Source organism: Euprymna scolopes, chromosome 38 (genome assembly GCF_053919585.1).
Source record: "Euprymna scolopes isolate OS-2025 chromosome 38, ASM5391958v1, whole genome shotgun sequence".
NCBI classification, from domain to species: Eukaryota; Metazoa; Mollusca; class Cephalopoda; order Sepiida; family Sepiolidae; genus Euprymna; species Euprymna scolopes.
This window is the reverse complement of record NC_136519.1, coordinates 78,629,103-78,651,726: the sequence shown is the minus strand read 5'-3', so window position 1 is coordinate 78,651,726 and position 22,624 is coordinate 78,629,103. Positions and strand designations below refer to the sequence as shown.

General features: G+C 33.9%; 1 protein-coding gene across 3 annotated transcripts in view; it reads left to right on the top strand.

Moving 5' to 3' along the window:
- The window catches only part of LOC145263207 (uncharacterized), a 255,323-nt gene that overhangs the window by 192,019 nt on the left and 40,680 nt on the right, over nt 1-22,624 (top strand). The gene's annotated exons all lie outside the window — the stretch shown is intronic.

Below are 22,624 nucleotides of genomic sequence, written 5' to 3'. Positions count from 1 at the left end.
ATACCCATGCACAGCCATCATTCTGTGACATAGCCGTTACACTTTAAGCATGTCGTTACATTTCAACCACTCAGACCCACACGTTGTCTGATACCATCACAGGAATAAATAAACAAGGAAGGACATTAAAAACAAAATACGACTCAGCATTTTTTCTAGGTGAATACAAAAAAACGCTTTTTTTTTCTACATAGGCAACACTACTTATCAAAGCCCAGAGGCCATTCGAGGATAAGGGTTAAAAAGTGTTCAATAGTCAATTGGACAATATAGTAATGGAAATTTGGTAAATTTGTTAACTTAAGTGGAATGGTTCATCAAAAACATGTTTACGTTGGACTTGAAGACAACCATATTATAGTCAGCTGGAAAGCAGGAAAACGGAAGACAATTCCACAGGCGTGCAGTTCTAAGAAAGAAGCTTTGTTCATGGAATCTACGTTTAGGTTTAGGTACAGATAAAGAGGTGGGGAAATTATTGATAGTGTTTTCAACTAGACGAGTGTTTCTTGTGAAGGTTTGGCGAGGTGGGGCCATAGGTTGGAGCTCAGACGAGCACTTGTCATGAAAATAACGATAAAACAGGGACAGACTTGCAACATCTCTTCTGTGAGAAAGAGGTTGCAGGAAAGAGAAAAGGACATCCCCTAATAGGCTACGAAGTCTATTTTGAATTCTGTCAAGGCAGTATATCCTTTCTAGCAGCTCCTGCCCAGATGTGGGAACGGTACTCCATCCTTAGACGTAGCTGGCTCTTATATAGGTAGAGAATTTATTCCAATAATTTCCGACAATGCACTTCACTGTGTTTCAAAATATCACTCATGCATCGAACATGCATGCTGAGATACTCTTTTATGCATGTGTCTTTTTTGTCGCTTGTCTTTTTGCTTTTTCGACCATGCAGCGCATTTTCTCTCTCGCCGCAAAAGAGTCAAAGCACGTCCGATCGCTTCCTTTGCTCGACCTCGTGCTGTCCTTTTTTTCTTTTTCTTTTTTTTCCCTTCTTCCCATGATGTCAGCGCTTAATTTGTGTATTGCTAAGACGGCTGCTGCTGCTAGTATTTTCACTAATCAGCTATCCCACGGCTGTTGCTGATTTTCTCATGTGCGTGCCATACGTGCTATGTTGCAGTTCATTGCTGGCAAAAGTGCATTGAAAATAATAGTAACTATGTAGAAAAATAAATTCTGGAGCGCAAAAGGTCACTCGTTATAATGGTACCACTCCTGTCTTCATAGCTCTTTAATTATTTGCGTTTAAAAAAATAGGAGCCTTTACTTTTGGAACGACTCTCGTATCGTGCAATAAATCAACCTCCCCCCCCCCCCAAAAAAAAAGGAGGAGGTAATTAATGGTTGGGAAAGTTCAAATCTTAAGAACCAGCCAAATCGGAAACGAGTTGATTGATTGAGAATACCAGGAAATAAATAAAGACCTGACTAGAGATATTCAACTCATGCGTTTGTGACCTGAATGTTTCATCTCTCTGTTGCAGATATTGACGGTATGAAACTCTAAAAAAGGAACTCCCCCTATCATGGAAGGTTTGCATTTACAAAGCCAATGTTATTGATATGAGCTTGTCGATTTCAAAGTGGCAACAGAGATGTGAGTGAAAAAGCATGCTCCGGGCGCCCATGCACAGCCACCACCCCATCGCTGGCAAAAGTGCATTGAGAATGGTGGTAACTATTTAGGAAAAATTAATTCTGCAGTACAAAAGATCGTCCGTTTTAATGGTAACTCCCGTTTTCATAGCTCTTCAATATTCTGAGTTTTCAAAAAATAGAAGGCTTTACGTTTGGAATGATCCGTGTGGGTTAGTTCGTAAGTAAATTTCTAAAAGCCATCCAGCGCATCTTAAAAGATGCACTAGACAATGTTCGTAATGCGAGATGACAAAACGGGCGAAGAGGTCAAGATGTACAGAAGGAGATCCTTTCTGGCCGAAATAATTTAATTGATAATAGATCTCGTGCTCATTGCGTAGCATCGACCGGCCGACCAATGAGCGGGAATGGTGTCGATTTCATTGTCGAAGATCTTTTAAAGTTCCCTTGATTTAATATTGTGGGAGATCGATGATAAAATATCCGTGGATAGACAGAGAGTTTGGGCTAAAACTTGATACAAAAAAAAAAAAAAAAAAAAAAAAAGGAAGGTTATTCAAAGATATATTATTTTTTAATAACCTTCAGGAAAAAGAAAAAAAAAACATTAAAGAAAGAAAAATTTTTCCTTTTCACAAGGGAATCACCCCTTATCAAGGCCTGAAGACAACTCGAGGACAAGGGTCAATGAATGTAAGATGGTAGTGTAATAATCGTTAATAGTGTACCTAGTTACAATGCCTCCCCATGGGACAGAGTTAGAAACCAGGGTCGTTTTTTTAACGCGGAGAAAAGGTACAATAATAAAAATTGTCTCAGTCATGAAGGATTTCTCCTCCACTGAAAGAGAACGAGTAATGGAAGTGCCGCATCTGCAGAACAGATACTACACTTTGATCTTGGCCAAAAGGAGTGTAGATTGGGTAGAATTTGGATTATTTAACGGGACAGCTCAACAAGAACTTGTTTACATTGACCTTAAACACTACCATATTGTTGGGTGGTTGTTTTTGTTTTACGGCATATCAACCCTTTTCGGGTTATTTAATGCCGAATCCAAAGATTTTGAAGAAAAATTTTTTTTAATAGAATATATTTGTTGTTTTCAAGTCATTTTTTATTTAACCCATAGTTGGGACCCTAACAGGTACTACCACTCCGGGTCAGAGTGGACCTGGGAGCAATGGTAATTAAACGGTGGCTCCACACTCCCCAAAGCCCACAAGCTGAGGCCTCACCACTGGATATAGTTTAAGGTCATATCCAGGACCCCCATTGAGGGACTTTTACCCTCTGCAGGGGGAGCAGTCGGCGTATTCTAATTCCCCACCGACAGGGCCACTACCATATTGCAGTCAGCTAGGAAGCAAGTGAGTGGAACAGTGTTGCACAGACGTGCAATTAAGAAGCTTTTTCATGGAAACTGCGTTTAAGGCACAGATAGAGTGTGGGGGAAATTGTTGATAGCGGTTGTAGCTAGTTGAAGCTTTTTTGTGAATTTCGGCAAGGGAGAACCATAGATTGGAGTTCAGTCGAGCACTTGCCATATAAATAACGATATAGCAACATCTCTTCTGTGGGAAAGATGTTGCAGGGAAGAGAAAAGGGCATCACCTACTCAGTTTCAAAGTCGGTTTTAAACTCTATCAAGGCAGCATAGGGGGTAGCAAGCCATCCTAGGACATACTTGGCTCTCAGGTAGGGAATTGCATCAGCAATGATATATCTACTTGGAGCATAGAATTATCCAACCATTTTCCCACTTATCTTGGCAATAAAAATGGAACACATACATGTATGTGTCTCATTTCAGATCAGGAGTGGTCAGTCCCAGAAACTTGTCAAAACATTGTTCTTCCTCAAGACGAGCGCCATTCATTTCAGTTGGGGCCAAATGAGGTTCAAAGCGTTGATAATGGAAATAGGTTTTAAATTAACCAGCCACATTTTTCCCCATTGCATCAAATGTGTTTCTATAAAATTAATAAACAAAACACAAGTTGCAATCTTAAGTGTTTGATTGCACCGCTTCCCCTTATATATTTTTTTTCTTTTCATCTTTTTTCAATTTTTTTTTTTTTTCAGTGGATTATTATCGATTGGATACTAATCTAACAAGCTACCCACCCCTCCAAATGCAAAAAAAATTCAGTTAAAAAAAACAAGCAGGCATTGTTTGGAAAATATCGCTAATAAATACCTTTTGCTAAAACAGAAAAAACAAGCTGGATCGGGTTTATTTATTTTTTGCTTGTTTGTTCTTTTTTGCGACAGTACCGGACAACGTAGGGGTCCAAGAGATGTTTGAACTGTAACGAATACGGTTTGAGCGTAGCGCCCATGTTACAAGGAAAAAAAAGAAAAACTTGTAGATGTGTTCTTTATACAGGGTGGAATGATAAAATTGTCGCCCTAAAAAAAAAAAACTACAGCTTTATTCAATGTAGCCACCTTCAGCCTCAATCATACAGGTCCGGATCTGGGAGTATGACCAAACAATGTAGTCCAGCAGGTTCAGGTTGGGGGGGAGGCAGTGAGAGAAGGGTACAAAGTCGTAGCACTCCTTCTGAAGTCAAGCCTAGGCCTCTTTGGACTTGTGGGCTGGGGCTGTCCTCCTGCCACACCTACAGTCTGCCAGTGATCATCTGATTGCCCCAGGGGATCACCACATATTTCAGCATATTCAGGTACACTTCAAGCGGATTTCGAAGACGTGAGGTGGCATGATGTAGCTCTCACTTAAAACCACACCAAAGACCATAACCGTGGCTGGAAACTCTGTTTCCATCAACTTAGGCACGCCCCTGTTATTCGTGGCAATCCAGACATGCATTTTGAGGATGCTGGCAATGGTCCTGTTGTCATAACTTGCATTGCTTAGAGAGCATGAGTTGTACAGCAGTGCATCTCCGATCTCGCTCTTTGAACATCTTGTCACTTTGAGACATGATAGAAGGCTCCTATCATTTTTGGAATTTCTACAAAACTGGCCAACTAGTAGATGGTCTGCAACAAAAAAAGAAAATCAGTTTTCATCAAGTGGAAATGGAATCATGTCGTCTTTTCTAAGGCAACAATTTTATCGTTCCACTCTGTATACATGTGGCAGTAATTTGCATATGAGAGGAATAGCGGCTAAAAGAAGGACGAATTGGAGAGAATGGACTGTTGAGTTTTTGACAACGGATAAAGAGCAGAGATGTTGAGAGTTGGTGTCATAAATTTGCGTTAAGTGACCCATCTCTTGCTAAGTTTCCGTTTATCAACCTTTTCTTTTCTCACTGTATTTTGCCTGACTCCTGCACCTGTTAGTGGTTTCAAATTTCTATGACCCATTCATGGTAGTGTAACGTGACTTTTACATTTTAATGGACCCAACACGCTGTATGCACAGATGCAAAAGAACAAAGAAAACAAATTCGATTGGCTGTTTTTCAGTTTCAATAAAAGGCATTTATTAACGGTACTTTCCGAATTATGCTTGCATCTTGTTTGTTTTAGTTCCTCTAGTCTGTCATGTGATTAATAAAACTCTGCTGTTTCGACACATCTTTTTCATTCTCTCATGCTGCCATGGGATTACACATCTATCTTAAGGCAGCATATGCTTCCAAGTCGCTGTCGCTGCCACTTGGTCCCAAATCTCTCTGCTTTCCGTTTCCTTCTCTTCCTCTGCTGTGACGTCACCTCGTGCCACGGCGTTGTTATTTATATATGTCAAAATCCGCTGCTACTATGTACGCCTTTGTGGCTTCGTTACAGTAGCTTTTAAGAGATATAGGATTCTGTCAGGTTTGAGAAGTTTTCTAGCCTGATATAGTTAGCCTATCTTCTTTGCAGTAGATTTGGCAGTATCTTCTTTGTATTTATTCCAATTTATGGTACCTTTCAAACCACATTAGTGCGAATTGAGACGTTAGTGAGAAGGAGTTCTGTACATCTCGAGACATATCTGACTCTTCTATAGGTGTAGGATTGCGCCAGGAGTCAGATACTTTCTAGAACGGTAGAATAATCCGACCATTTTTCCAGCGATCCTACTCTCGGATTGAATATAATTCTTTGATTTAGAATTTTAAAGCGTTTTGAAACTTACTACTGTACATTCGAAAGTTTCGCCTCGTCTTAAAACTTTGGAGAGTTTGCCGGTGTAATCACGCGTAACTGAGGGGAGTGTTTGGTACTTTTGGTCCGCGCCATTAAAGTAAATTGAATCTGTAGACTTATAAGGAATCGAGCCATGTTCTGCTTGCTGTTGCTATTGTTGGGAGTGGCATCAAGCATTAATAGAATGGTCGGATCGTTTTGTATCCATGGGTGTTTGCCATTTTGTGGCTTCACAGTTGGAAAGAAGAGCGGAAATGAGAGAGGAGGTGAATGAGGGGGGAGGTAAATGACGGGGAGGTAAATGTGGGAGAGGTGACTGTGGGGGAGGTAAATGAGGGTGAATGAAAGAAGGAAGGCAGGCGGCATATCAAAGTTGCTGTTACACTTTACTTTAATAATCCATAAAAATAAAACTTTACTTTAATAATTCATAAAAATAAAACTTTACCTTAGTAATTCATAAAAATAAAACTTTACTTTAATAATTCATAAAAATAAAACTTTACTTTCATAATTCATAAAATAAAACTTTACTTTAATAATTCATAAAATACAACTTTACTTTCATAATTCATAAAAACAAAACTTTACTTTAATAATTCATAAAATAAAACTTACATTAATAATTGATAAAAAAAACTTTACTTTAATAATTCATAAAAATAAAACTTTACTTTCATAATTCATAAAAATAAAACTTTACTTTAATAATTCATGAAATAAAACTTTACTTTAATAATTCATAAAAAAACATTACTTTAATAATTCATAAAATAAAACCTTACTTTAATAATTCATAAAATAAAACTTTACTTTAATAATTCATAAAAATAAAACTTTACTTTAATAATTCATAAAAAACTTTACTTTAATGATTCATAAAAAAAACATTGCTTTAATAATTCATAAAATAAAACTTTACATTAATAATTCATAAAAAAAAATTTACTTTAGTAATTCATAAAAATAAAACTTTACTTTAATAATTCATAAAATAAATCTTCACTTTCATAATTACTAAAAATAAAATTTACATTAATAATTCATAAAAAAATTTATTTAGTAATTCATAAAAATAAAACTTTACTTTAATAATTCATAAAAATTAAACTTTACTTTCATAATTCATGAAAATAAAACTTTACTTTCATAATTCATGAAAATAAAACTTTACTTTCATCTATATATATAAAAGCGCAAATGTATGTATGTATGTGTGTGTGTGTATGTTTGAATGTCTGCTAAAAACTTTCGACAGACTCGACGAAAATTCACAAACTCGGTATCACATCTAAGCGCCATCCTTTGCTCGAAAAATATCGAAAAATTGGCCAAAAACTTTTTCACTCCGAAATCGACAATTTTCGACAGGGGGAGGGGTCAACAAAAACGGTCCTCTCGTGACAATGACCGATTCTACGCATGCGTCAGATGACGTCGTGACCTGCTTTACTTTAAATAGTTGAAAAACGGAACAAATTTCATGTACTTATCGTTAGCTCAGTTGGTTAAGGCCTTGGTTCGTTATCTAAACGTTTTGGGTTCGAATCGTGGCGTGAGATGTTTTTTTTTTGTTTTTTTTTCGATTTTTTAAATTTAAATATTGAATCAGTGTTATTTAAGCCATTTTTCACGTAACGTTCATTTTTCTGCTTTTCTTTTTACTTTGCTTATTCTTAGCGACACCCAAAAACACCCGGGTACCCACAGATTTTTTAAATTTTAATATCGAAACAGGCTTATTTAAGCCATTTTCACGTGTTCATTTTTCTGTTTTCATCGTTCGTTTGCATTACGTTAGTTTTTTTGTGGTTTTTTTTATTGTTTGATCGCCGCGTAGCGGGGAAAACAGAAACTGGCTTCCGCAACTTAACATTGTCGCACCTGCTAATTTCGGTTTATAAACGTCAACTTAACACACTTATCAATTCATCTGTTCCCGTGGTCGAGATGATTAGGTCGCAGGGTTTTTTTCCATTTCCTTTCCACCTCCGAGTTAAACGTTCGGGGTTTTTCTTTTACACCTCCAAACAACCGACCAATGTTTTTTTTTTAACAGGGTTGTTTTAATCTACCCTCCGCCAACCAAGACACACCTCCAAACACCCGGGCAACGCCGGGTACCCCCGCTAGTAATTCATAATATGAAACTTTACTTTCATAGTTCATAAAAATAAAGATTTACTTTAATAATTCATAAAAATAAAACTTTAGTTTTATAATTCATAAAATAAAACTTTACTTTCATAATTCATAAAAACAAAACTTTACTTTAATAATTCATAAAATAAAACTTTACTTTAATAATTCATGAAATAAAACTTTACTTTCATAATTCATAAAAATAAAACTTTAGTTTTATAATTCATAAAATAAAACTTTACTTTCATAATTCATAAAAATAAAACTTTACTTTCATAATTCATAAAATACAACTTTACTTTCATAATTCATAAAAATAAAACTTTACTTTAGTAATTCATTAAAATAAAACTTTACTTTCATAATTCATAAAATAAAACTTTACTTTCATAATTCATAAAAATAAAACTTTACTTTTATAATTCATGAAATAAAGTTTTCTTTCATAATTCATGAAAATAAAACTTTACTTTCATAATTCATAAAATAAAACTTTACTTTCATAATTCATAAAAATAAAACTTTACTTTTATAATTCATAAAAATAAAACTTTACTTTTATAATTCATGAAATAAAGTTTTCTTTCATAATTCATTAAAATAAAACTTTACTTTCATAATTCATAAAAATAAAACTTTACTTTCATAATTCATAAAAATAAAACTTTACTTTAATAATTCATGAAATAAAGTTTTCTTTCATAATTCATTAAAATAAAACTTTACTTTCATAATTCATAAAAATAAAACTTTACTTTCATAATTCATAAAAATAAAACTTTACTTTTATAATTCATGAAATAAAGTTTTCTTTCATAATTCATAAAATAAAACTTTACTTTCATAATTCATAAAATAAAACTTTACTTTCATAATTCATAAAAATAAAACTTTACTTTCATAATTCATGAAAATAAAACTTTACTTTCATAATTCATAAAATAAAGTTTTCTTTCATAATTCATGAAAATAAAACTTTACTTTCATAATTCATGAAATAAAACTTTACTTTCATAATTCATAAAAATAAAACTTTACTTTCATAATTCATAAAATAAAGTTTTCTTTCATAATTCATGAAAATAAAACTTTACTTTCATAATTCATAAAATAAAACTTTACTTTAATAATTCATGAAAATAAAACTTTACTTTCATCATTCATAAAATAAAACTTTACTTTAATAATTCATAAAAATAAAACTTTACTTTCATAATTCATAAAAATAAAACTTTACTTTCATAATTCATAAAAATAAAACTTTACTTTCATAATTCATAAAAATAAAACTTCACTTTAATAATTCATAAAATAAAACTTTACTTTTATAATTCATGAAATAAAGTTTTCTTTCATAATTCATAAAATAAAACTTTACTTTCATAATTCATAAAAATAAAACTTTACTTTCATAATTCATAAAAATAAAACTTTACTTTTATAATTCATGAAATAAAGTTTTCTTTCATAATTCATAAAAATAAAACTTTACTTTCATAATTCATAAAAATAAAACTTTACTTTCATAATTCATAAAAATAAAACTTTACTTTCATAATTCATAAAAATAAAACTTTACTTTCATAATTCATAAAATAAAGCTTTACTTTAATAATTCATGAAAATAAAACTTTACTTTCATAATTCATAAAAATAAAACTTTACTTTCATAATTCATAAAATAAAACTTTACTTTAATAATTCATGAAAATAAAACTTTACTTTCATAATTCATAAAAATAAAACTTTACTTTAATAATTCATAAAAATAAAACTTTACTTTCATAATTCATAAAAATAAAACTTTACTTTAATAATTCATAAAAATAAAACTTTACTTTAATAATTCATAAAAATAAAACTTTACTTTCATAATTCATAAAAATAAAACTTTACTTTAATAATTCATAAAAATAAAACTTTACTTTAATAATTCATAAAATAAAACTTTACTTTAATAATTCATAAAAATAAAACTTTACTTTCATAATTCATAAAAATAAAACTTTACTTTAATAATTCATAAAAATAAAACTTTACTTTCATAATTCATAAAAATAAAACTTTACTTTAATAATTCATAAAAATAAAACTTTACTTTAGTAATTCATAAAATAAAACTTTACTTTAATAATTCATAAAAATAAAACTTTACTTTCATAATTCATAAAAATAAAACTTTACTTTCATAATTCATAAAATATAAAACTTTACTTTAATAATTCATAAAAATAAAACTTTACTTTCATAATTCATAAAATAAAACTTTACTTTCATAATTCATAAAAATAAAACTTTACTTTCATAATTCATAAAAATAAAACTTTACTTTCATAATTCATAAAAATAAAACTTTACTTTCATAATTCATAAAAATAAAACTTTACTTTCATAATTCATAAAATATAAAACTTTACTTTAATAATTCATAAAAATAAAACTTTACTTTCATAATTCATAAAATAAAACTTTACTTTAATAATTCATAAAAATAAAACTTTACTTTCATAATTCATAAAAATAAAACTTTACTTTCATAATTCATAAAATATAAAACTTTACTTTCATAATTCATAAAATAAAACTTTACTTTCATAATTCATAAAAATAAAACTTTACTTTAATAATTCATAAAAACAAAACTTTACTTTTATAATTCATAAAAATAAAACTTTACTTTTATAATTCATAAAAACAAAACTTTACTTTTATAATTCATAAAATATAAAACTTTACTTTCATAATTCATAAAAATAAAACTTTACTTTCATAATTCATAAAATATAAAACTTTACTTTCATAATCCATAAAAATAAAACTTTACTTTCATAATTCATAAAAATAAAACTTTACTTTCATAATTCATAAAAATAAAACTTTACTTTCATAATTCATAAAAATAAAACTTTACTTTCATAATTCATAAAAATAAAACTTTACTTTCATAATTCATAAAAATAAAACTTTACTTTCATAATTCATAAAAATAAAACTTTACTTTCATAATTCATAAAAATAAAACTTTACTTTCATAATTCATAAAAATAAAACTTTACTTTCATAATTTATAAAAATAAAACTTTACTTTCATAATTCATAAAAATAAAACTTTACTTTCATAATTCATAAAAATAAAACTTTACTTTCATAATTCATAAAAATAAAACTTTACTTTCATAATTCATAAAATATAAAACTTTACTTTAATAATTCATAAAAATAAAACTTTACTTTCATAATTCATAAAATATAAAACTTTACTTTCATAATTCATAAAAATAAAACTTTACTTTAATAATTCATAAAATATAAATGGAAAGAAATAAATAAAAATCCGCGTTGGCATTTCTTTTTCTTTTTTTTAACAAAAGATTTTATTACCGTTACTCTTTCGTCTTGACACCACAAAAAGTCTTTTTTTTACATAGAAGTTTCCATTATCAAGGCCCAGAGGCCACTCGAGAAAAATGGTTAATAAGAGTACAGTAGTCAATGAGATAATATCATAGTAATCGTTATTAGTGTAAATTTGGTAAATTGGATTATTTAAGGGGAACGACTCATCAAGAACTTGTTTACATTGGACTTGAAGACAACCATATTGTAGTCAGCTGGATAGCAGGAAAACGAAAGACATTTCCACAGGTGTGCAGTTCTAAGAAAGAAGTTTTGTTCATGGAATCTACGTTTAGGTTTAGGCACAGATAAAAAGAGGAAATTATTGATAGTGGTTTAAGCTAGACGGGTGTTACTTATGAAAGTTTGGCGAAGGGGGCCATAGATTGGAGCTCAGACGAGCACTTGCCATGAAAATAGCGATAAATCAGAGACAGACTCGCAATGTCTCTTCTGGAAGAAAGGGATTACAGGGAAGAGAAAAGGGCTTCCCCCACTAAGCTACAAAGTCTAGTTTGAACTCTATCAAGGCAGAATAAGTCTTTCTAGCAGTTCCTGCCCAGATGTGGCGATAACACTCCATCTTTGGACGTACCTGGCTCTTATATAGGTAGAGAATTGCATCAGCAAGTAAGATATGTACTGGATCGAAATTCTGAAGAGAAAGAAACGCTGCCACCTTTTCCAGTAAATGAAAAGAAATAGTCAAATAGTTACCTCCGCTAAGGAGGCTATGTATTCGGCTGAATATTTTGTTGGTGTAGCATAATCACGTTAACACACCGGTTCCCGTCAGATCACCAAAGTTAAGCAACGATGAGCCCGGGCAGTATCAGATGGGTGACCATTTGGGACTTCCAGGTGCTGTATGTGTTCTCAGCTTATCTCAGTATTGTTTCCAGTCGTCCTGGATCTCTCCTTGCCACTAGACTCAAGCAGTGCCGATTCAGGAGAGGTGTGGTTTGTAGATTGCTCAACCCTTGCCACAAAATTACACTCGCAGATGCCCCTACAGGGGTTATTCTTTGTCTTTCAAGACTGAACGGATGCATCGATTTTGTTGGTTTTCTATAATGTTTGTTTGGTATTTCGTGCGCACGCTAGCGTCCCTTAACCAATCGTCATTAACCTTGGTCAAAATATTAATCATTGTTGAATATCGGACTGCTTTTGGGATTACCTAGGTCAATACCATGAATAAGGTACGAGCTGCGTTCAAAAAGTTTCCAGACGTTTTTCGTACAGCCATTTAAAATTATCGTAAACTCTTGAACATTATTGCTATACATCTTCTGAGATGACTGACCAATTTTTATGATTTCAGGTTCAAATGAACAGCTACAGCAGGAATTGGAAGTATTTATAAAGCAAGAACAGGGATGCAACATTGCAGTGATGGGACAGAGATTGGAGCTTGGTTGACAGTGTGGGACATACCGTCTAATAAGGGGAGCCTAGTGGTTTGTGCACCTGTAACAATGTACACGTTGGCACATGGGACCCACCCATTGTAACAGTCTATATTGCAAAGGAAACCAAAACAAAGGATAACTCGGACTCACTTTTTCGTGCAACTACGACATTTTTTTTCACATTCTCCCGCCATTCGTGACTTCTCATTACAGCTGTGACGTCTCTAACGTGATTGCCTTCTCAAACGTGCTGTCTCCTTTTCATAGTCTTCTTTTACCTTGCCGTGACGCCGTTTTGCTCACAGCTTGGTATTACCCACTGGCTCGGATGTTGCCATGGCTTTAAAGATATACTAGCAAGCCGCCCGACATTGCCTGTTCATAAAATACATATAAATATTATATCTTAATTAACGCAGAAACCGAGACCTGCGCATGAGTGCATTATGTTTTTTTCTAAACAGTTCACTTCTTGTAAGTAAAAAAAAAAAAAAATACTCGAGCTTAGATTGAAACCAAAACCTAAAGACAGTAACTCAAGTACGATAACCATTAGGCCAGCTTGCCACGATCTTTAAAAAGTGTTTTCTACTTATTCTTAACATAATATGAACGATTCGTGCATGTGCAATTGTGCAACAGTGGACAAACAGATAAAAATCCAATGAGCCCCAAGTACCTATTTTTTTAATTTTTGACCCCTTAGTAGCTCTTTTTTTAACCAGTTAAAAAGTTTTCCACATTTGAATACCCTATATACCAAATTTCAAGTCTGTAGATTAAAAATCTGTTGAGTGTGTAGGTTAAGAAGTGCCCTCACACACACACACATTCTCACTTTTATAGATATAGAGATAGGATGCTAGCAGATAGAGTTTTTTAGCCTGATATAGTGACCCTATCTTCTTTGCAGCAGATTTGGCAGTATTTTTGATGCATTAATTCCAATTCGATATTGCTTGTGAATGTTAGACCAAGGTGTTTAAATGTCAGACTCTTGGGCAATGGTTATTTAATGGCTAATCCAGTAATTTTGAAAAATTTTAAATTATGCTTCAAGTTTTTTATGTTTTCCAATTGTATTTTGTTGTATTTGGTTTGGTTGTTTTGTAGAGAAAAATTGTTGTTTCTGCTTTTGGCTTTGCAAAACATAATTGAGTTCTAAAAAACGAAAGGAAATAAAACCAATAATATCAATTTTGGTTTCAGTTTTTGTCAGGAAGCCGATATCTTCAGGCAGCTAGATCTAGTAGCACAAGTTGGAATAGTCGGGGAAACAGGGAACAGCAAGGGGATTCCAAAGAAAATAGGCTATTAGAGTAAAAAAGTTTTCCAACATTTGGGGGATCTCTACAATGAAGAAGTGAGATTTTGCTGATTGTCAGATTAGTCAAGCATATTTATTTTGTGGGGCACAAGTTAGTTTGTCAGACTATATTTTGTGAAGGTATTTATGGGTCAAATATGGGGATGCAACACTGCAGTGATGGTGTAATGTGTTCGTTATGCTTGAACCATGTTTATTATTGTTCAAACTGCTCTCAGACCCCCACGCCGTCTGGCACTGTTGGAAAGGAACAAACAAACAAAAATAAATAAATCCGATTCGGCTTTTCTTTCTTTTTTAACACAAGTCGTTTATTACCGTTTTTCTTTCTCCCCCGTCTGCCACCAGCTTAAGGAGTTTTTCTCTAGAACTATGGACTCACACGTTCATCTTACTTGTCATGCATTTTTCTTTCTGCTTCACTATACGCCATTTATCACCATTGTCTTTACATGTCCATCTTTTTAAACCGCACCTTTTCTTCTCCCGACTGAGTGATGTCCTTTTTTTCATTTTCTTCTTGCACTAGTTCACGCACATTTCCTAATTTGCATATATACTTTCTTTCGCAAGCCAGCTATCTTATAGCTGATGCTGATATTTTCCCACAGGCTCCTAATGCTCCATTGCAATAGGACAAAGCTGAAGTTTGGTGGACAGCATGTTATTTTTTGTACTTTGTCCAAATGATCCATCCCTTGCTAAGTTTCCATCTATCAATCTTTTCCCCTCTCACTGTATTTTGCCTGACTCCTGCCTCTGCTTGTGGTTGCAATTCTCCATGCTCCATGCATGAACAGATGATGGTGTAACATATCCGTTATGTTTTAAATGAACCCAACACACTGTATGCAGAGGCAGTCACAAAAGAACAAAGACAACAAATTCGATTCAACTGTTTTTCTGTTTAAACAAAAGGCATTTATTAACAGTACTTTCCAAATCATTCCTCAATCTTATTTGTTTTACAGTTCCTCTCGTCTGCCATGTGGTTTATAAAACTCTGCCATCTCAACACGTTTTTTCCGCATGCTACCCTGGGGTTACACAACTATCTCATGGCGGCATGTGCTTTGCTGCCACTTGATCTCAAATCTCTTTGCTTTTCTTTTTTCTTCTTTTTTCTCCGCTGTGACATCACCTCGCATCATGGCTTGGTCATTTGCATATGTCGAAATCCATTGTTGCTACATATGTCTCCGTGGCTTTGTTACAGTAGCTTTATAGAGATATAGGATACTGTCAAGTTTGAGACGTTTTCCAGCCAGATTTAGGGAGCTTATCTTCTTTCCAGCAGATTTGGCAGTATCTTCTATGTATTAATTCCAATTTATGGTACCTTGACGTTGAGCCTGGTCAGTACTAAAATGGGTGACCATTTGGGAACTCCAGGTGCTGTATGTTGCTCTCCGCTTATTTCGGCATTGTTTCTAGTTTTCTAGCACTTCTTTTTGCCACTGGAGTCAAACAGGGCCAATTCAGGAGAGGTGTGGTAGGGGATTACGCAACCCTTGCCTCATAATTACACATACAGCTACCCTTACAAGGGGTATCCATTATCTCTTGAGACTGAACGGAGCCATCATATGGTACCTGTAAATGTTAGATCAAGGAGTTTGAAGGTCAGATCTTTGGAAAGGTATTATCATCCATACGAATCAGTGATCGGAAAAGTTTCTTATAATTTTTAAAGGAAAGAAGTTTTGTCTTAGTAGCATTGAATGTCGGCATCTATTTTTAAACACATTTTATCACAGACTGTCTGTCCTTTCAGTCCGAGGCCATAATTTTTAAACACAAAACCAACCAATCGGTGAGAGTGTTACAGAGAAACACGGCGCAGTTGCTCATCAGTGTTCTGGCTGTGAGCCAAATGTCTATCGAAAATTAGCGACATTTTGGAAATTTGCCATTGGGAATCGGCGCATGTGTGAAATTGATGTTTACAATGATTGCAAAAATTGTCAGTTAGAATAGAACTTTTTTTTTTTTTAATTTTCAAATTCTTGACTCTTCATGGTAGCGACAACTTGAAACAATTTCCCTATGATGACCAATTTCTTTGATTTCGTATGAAGAATTTGGTATGGCACAAAAAATGAGAAATAAGTTTTGGTACTTATACAGTATAAGAACCGTGCTATCGTCAGAATCTTCTGTTCCGTCTACCTGCTTCCCACCTGACTACAACTTGGATGTCTTCAAGTCCAACGTTAACAAATTCTTAATGAACCGCCCCCTTAAGTAAACACTTCATCAAATCTCCACACTAACGTAATGTACTTGCAATAACCCTTATCCCTGAGTGGCTTCCGGACCACTGTATAAAAAAAAAAAAGAAAAGAAAAAAAAGAGCGCTTTATGGATAACTCAGTAAGAAGCCAAATTAAATTTTTGATTTTTTTTGGCACAAATACTGAGCAATTTTTTCAATGAAAAATATGTTCTTTCTTTCAGTATGACGCTAATTCAATGAAAAATTAATTTAAAAAATGAAAATAATTTTAATGAAAAATTAATTTAAAAATGAAAACAATTTTAATTAAAAATTAATTGAAAAATAAAAATAATATTCTTGAATAATTATCGGACAATTTTTACAAAATTTTTAGAAAATTAAAATTAAAATAAAAAAGTATATACTGTATGTGCATAAAGTACTGCCTGTCCCGGATAAAAACATTTTATCCAAACTCTACGAAATTAAAGATATGCTGAAAAAATAGAATACAGCAAAAACAACTCTAAGAATAGTAAAACTAAATCCAATATAAAAAAATATTTAAAAAAAACCCTCCAATACAATAAAAATAATTCCCACACAAAACAACATAATCTAAACTCCAAGGCTATTCAGTATCTATCAAAAACATTAGAAAGAAAAACATTTGGTTTACCCCTCCCTTTTTAATGTTAAAACTAACGTACCTAAAGAATTCTTTAAGATCATACAAAATTATTTCCTTTATCTACATAGGTATAGCACTTTCCTAAATAAAAATTCAATTAAAATATAATTTCACTTTTATACAGACAATTATTTCATCGAATACAACTCAAAAATTTATCTCCTAAAACAAATTGTAACTGCTAAAATAAGCATACATGCCCATTAAAAAGGATTGGTTGGTTGTTTGTTTTTGTTTTACGGCATATCAACCCTTTTCGGGTTATTTAATGCCGAATCCAAAGATTTTGAAGAAAATTTTTTTAATAAAATATATTTGTTGTTTTCAAGTCATTTTCTATTTAACCCATAGTTGGGACCTTAACAGGTACTACCACTCCGGGTCAGAGTGGACCTGGAAGCAATGGTAATTAAAGGGTGGCTCCACACTCCCCAAAGCCCACAAGCTGGGGCCTCACCACTGGATATAGTTTAAGGTCATATCCAGGACCCCCATTGAGGGACTTTTACCATCTGCAGGGGGGCAGTCGGTGTATTCTAATGTCCCACCGACAGGGCCTAAAAAGGATTGTATCCATAAATATGTTATACATTCCTGTATAATAATCGAACAACTAGCAGATAATGCTTTTTTGGATTCCCACACATATGAGATAATTCCAATGATCATAACACTCATAATATCAACAATTTTATATGAAAGCAACGAAATTCTACAACTAACATCCCCCCGACCACTATGTAAATTCAGACAATAGTACTTTAGAAAATACCAACCAAAATCAATCTAACACAAATATCCACCCTGCATAGGGCTTTCAACAATAGCAATAGGAGCGAGGCTCATTTTAAATCCTACACTTATATTGGCACCACATAAATTTCAAATCATATGCATTCTTTTGATAATAAAACATCACTAATAATACTGCTCTAACGATCTTAATCAGAAAACTAAAATCTCAAAATGTACTTTTTTTTATATAGGCATCACCACATTATCAAGGCCAAGAGGTCACTCGAGGATAAGGGCTAAAGAGTGTACAGTAGAAATTGGACAATATAGTAATCATTAGTAATGGAAATTCGGTAAATTTGTTAACTTATATGGAATGGCTCATCAAAAACTTGTTTACGTTAGACTTGAAGACAACCATATCATAGTCAGCTGGAAAGCAGGAAAACGGAAGATAATTCCATCGGCGTGCAATTCTAAGAAAGAAGCTTTGTTCATGGAATCTACGTTTCGGTTTAGGCACAGATAAAGAGTGGGGGAAATTAGTGATAGTGTTTTCTGCTAGACGGGTGTTTCTTGTGAAAGCTTGGCGAGGGGAGGGGACCATAGATTGGAGCTCAACCGAGCACTTGCCATGAAAATAACGATAAAGCAGAGACAGGCTCGTAACATCTCTTCTGTGAGAAAGAGGTTGCAGGGAAGAGAAAAGGACATCCCTTACGAGGCTACGAAGTCTATTTTTAACCCAATCAAGGCAGGATAAGTCCTTTCTAGTAGCTCCTGCCCAAATGTGGCAACAGTACTCCATCCTTGGACGTATCTGGCTCTTATATAGAAAGAGAATTGCATCAGCAGTGAGATATCTACCTTTCGTAATAAAATAGGCTATACTAAATAAAATCAAAAGTATATAGTCCAGACTCTAAATTCTGTAATCTTTGGATCTCAGAGACAGTTAAGATAATTACATCTCCTCAAAGTGAAAATGTAATTAATTTAAAAAAAAATGAACTATTTTCTTGATGCAAAAAAAAAAAAAAAAAAAAAAAGGAGGGGCATCTTTAGCACTAAAAGTCCCCGGGGACGCGAACCAGAATTTTGCCAGGGTCACCCACACTGGATTTATATTAAGAACAATGAGTTCAAATTTTGACTAAGTTTTAAAAAAAATCTAATGGATGAATAAAAAGTTATGGGGAAAAATGTGTCTTTTTTTTTTTTAAACCTCTTGAGCCCCTGAGGATGGACGCAACAGGGATTTTCGCAAATTTTTTTTTTTTTTACTGTGCACTTAATGTAATACAAGGAATATTGAAATAAAAACCTTGATATATTTTTCCTGATGTACCCTAAACCAAGTTTCTGGATTTTCTTATAGAGCTTAAAACATGACCATAATTATAGTTGGGTCATGGATTTATGATACGTTTCCAAACAAATTTAAACAAATGATTAAAAAAAAAAAAAGTAATTCAAAATGAGTTCTATATTAACACTTAAAACATGAAGAAGTTTAAATACAGCAAATTTGAAATCACTTAGGTAAGTCTAATTTATTTATTTTGTTTAAAATTATTTAAAATTAAGTCAATTAAGAACAGAATGGGACAAAATAAATAATTTAAAACATATATTTACTAAAATATATTAAAGAAAAAATTGAAAAGTTAATATAAAAATATATAGAGAAAAAGGGACAGACAAGCTATAATTAAATAAAAATGAACATTATTATAGATAATGTGCGCGGTTCTGGTTTTCTTCAGAAAGATAAACAGAAAACAATATGGCTGATGAGAGCCTAACATTATTTACTATTAACTGGTCTCCCTTATGTTAGGCTTGAAACCGACGGTACCAATGTTATTCTGGCCTACTTTACAGTTATATATATATACATATATATATATATATATATATCGCTTTATACGCTAATGGTAATTCGTGTATCACTTATCAATATGCTCAACTCAAGATGAGGAGCATTTGGACGTATTTTTTATTTATTTATTTATTATATTTTACAGTTATATATACATATCCGAAATACCTAAGCTTAATTTGTTTACAAAAATAGCATCATAACAGTTATTTTTATATATATATATATATATATATATATATATATATATATAACTGTTATGATGCTATTTTTGTAAACAAATTAAGCTTAGGTATTTCGGACGATGTTTAAAACATCATTAAAACTCATGACTCACACAGCAGCCACAAATAGCGTAGTTGTTAGGAGCCTTGACTGTCGTACAGACGGTCGGGTTTCAATCCTGGCTTGAGGTAGTTGCCTCATATATATATATATATATATATATATATATATGAGATAAGTCACAGATTAGCAATCAAGGGAACGTAGAACCCCATCCTCCAACGTAGAGCCCTACTACCATATCTCCTTCTCCAACATCAGGGGTCTATGTTCCAACCTTCCAGAGGTTGAAACCCAATTACAGGAGACGAAACCGGACTTACTCTTTCTAAGCGAAACTGGCATAGCGCCAACCACTTTCCTAGATGAGTTCATAATAAAAGGATACTCTAACTTAACATCTAAATCTGACTCCCAAGGTCGCCATGGGCATGGAATATGCACCTACATTAAAGATGGCTTCCCGTGTGGTAGAGATATCTCCAGAGAAGACCCTAATTTACCTTATATATGCTTCCGTGTTGCACTTGCTTACACCACCGCATTCATATTTGTTCTCTACCGCCCCCACAACAGCGGGGTTACTGTCCTTAAGAGTATATCTGAGAAAATTGACCTCATCCTATCTGCTCATCCTTCGGCTACCATTCACATTTGCGGTGACTTCAATGTCCATAATGTGGAATGGCTGACCCATTCAAATAAGACAGATGATGAGGGGAGGTTCTGTCATGATTTTGCCATTGCCTATGACCTCACTCAGATTGTTCATGAACCCACCCGTGTGCCCGATTCTACTGGTCAGTATGCAAGCCTTCTAGACCTTTTTCTCACAACTTCCCCTGAGCTATGTTCATGTTCCGTCCTATCTCCCCTGGGATCCTCCGATCATACAGTTGTATCAGTTAAGATAAAAATGAAATTCAATAAGTCTGGAGATGTACCTCTCCACTGTACTGACTGGGATAGCTTCCGTACACTCATATCTGATCTACCTCTGCATTCTATGTTTAAAAAGGATGTATCCTCTATAGTATCAGACTTTACCGAATGGTTAATAGTAGGCATAGATCGATTCATACCATCCAAAAAATTCCAACAAAAACCTAACAGCCAGCCATGGTTCTCCCCAGAATGTGCCGCTGCCATTGCGCACAGAAATCACTTTTCCATAGCTACCAACGTAATAGATGTACTGAGACTAAAGCTGCCTTCAGGACTGCTAGCAACCACTGTAAAAGAGTAATAAAAAATGCAAGAGAGCTATATGCTCAGTCTGTCAAATCCAAAGTAGCTGAGCAGCGGCTTGGTTCCCACCAGTTTTGGCAAATAGCAAACAGGATCCTAAACAGAAGCGTGCGTTCCATCCCAACCATCATCAATGGACCTGAGGTCATCTCGTCAGCATCAGACAAGGCCAAACTATTCGCCAAAACCTTTGCTGCTAACTCTACCCTCTGCGACGAAGGGCATCAACTCCCCGTATTCCCTCCTACAACAGACAACATCTTATCCAACATACAAATATCTGTGCACAAGGTCGCCAAAGTAATCAAGAACTTTGATTCCAGTAAAGCAACTGGCCCAGACGGCATTATAGTGTTGAAAAAGCTTCGACCAGAACTTGCCCCCATACTTACAAAACTGTTTAAGCGTTGTCTTAAGGAGAAGTGCTTTTCAACACTCTGGAAAACCTTGTCAGTATGCCCTGTATTTAAGAACTCAGGTGATAAATCATCCCCCTCTCAGTACAAACCAATAAGTCTCTTGTGTGTCATGAGTAAGTTACTGGAATCCATATTAAATAAAGAAGTAGTCAACCACCTCAGCAGAAATAACCTCCTTAGTGACATGCAATATGGTTTCCGTTGTTCTAGATATACAGCTGATGTGCTAACAGTTATATCCCATAGGATTAGCAAATCTCTCGACAAAGGCTTCCTTTCTAGGGCAATTGCTCTTGACATACCAAAGGCTTTCGATAAGGTTTGGCATAAGGACCTACTTCACAAGATTTCCAGCTACGGTATAACTGGAAATGTTTTCTTAATAATTAAATCATTTCTCTCTGATAGGCTCATAAGAGTAGTGGTTGATGGGCAGAAATCAGAGGCCCACAGTATTAATGGTGGAGTCCCCCAGGGGTCCATCCTTGGCCCAACTCTCTTCCTAATCTGCATCAATGATCTCCCAAAACACATACTTAATTCATTTGTTGACATCTATGCTGATGACACGACCATCTACGGCAACACATCAAAGGCTGTAAATGACAAAGCTCTCTCTGATTCCCTCTCCTCTGATCTTGAGCGCGTGGTTCAGTGGGGGAAGAGATGGCTGGTTACCTTTAATGCATCTAAAACCAAGCTCCTAACTTTACATCATCAACGCTCTGTTCCTCATCTAGCATCAATTGAAATGGATGGCTCTCGTCTTGATGTTTTGACAAGCTCCTGGGTTTGACCTTTACTCCTGATCTGAAATGGAACACGTATATAAAGTCTGTTGCCCGGGCCGCTGGGAAAATGGTAGGATCCTTCTACCACTCCAGAAGATATCTCACTACTGATGCAATTCTCTATCTCTATAAAAGCCAAGTACATCCAAAGATGGAGTAATGCTGCCACATCTGGGCTGGAGCTTCAAAAAACAGCCTATCCTGCCTTGACAAAGTACAAAATAGACTTTGTGGCTTAGTGGGGGATGCTCTCTTCTCTTCCCTGCAACCTCTCTCCCACAGAAGAGACGTTGCGAGCCTGTCTTTATTTTATCGTTATTTCCATGCCAAGTGCTCGTCCGAGCTCCAATCTCTGGT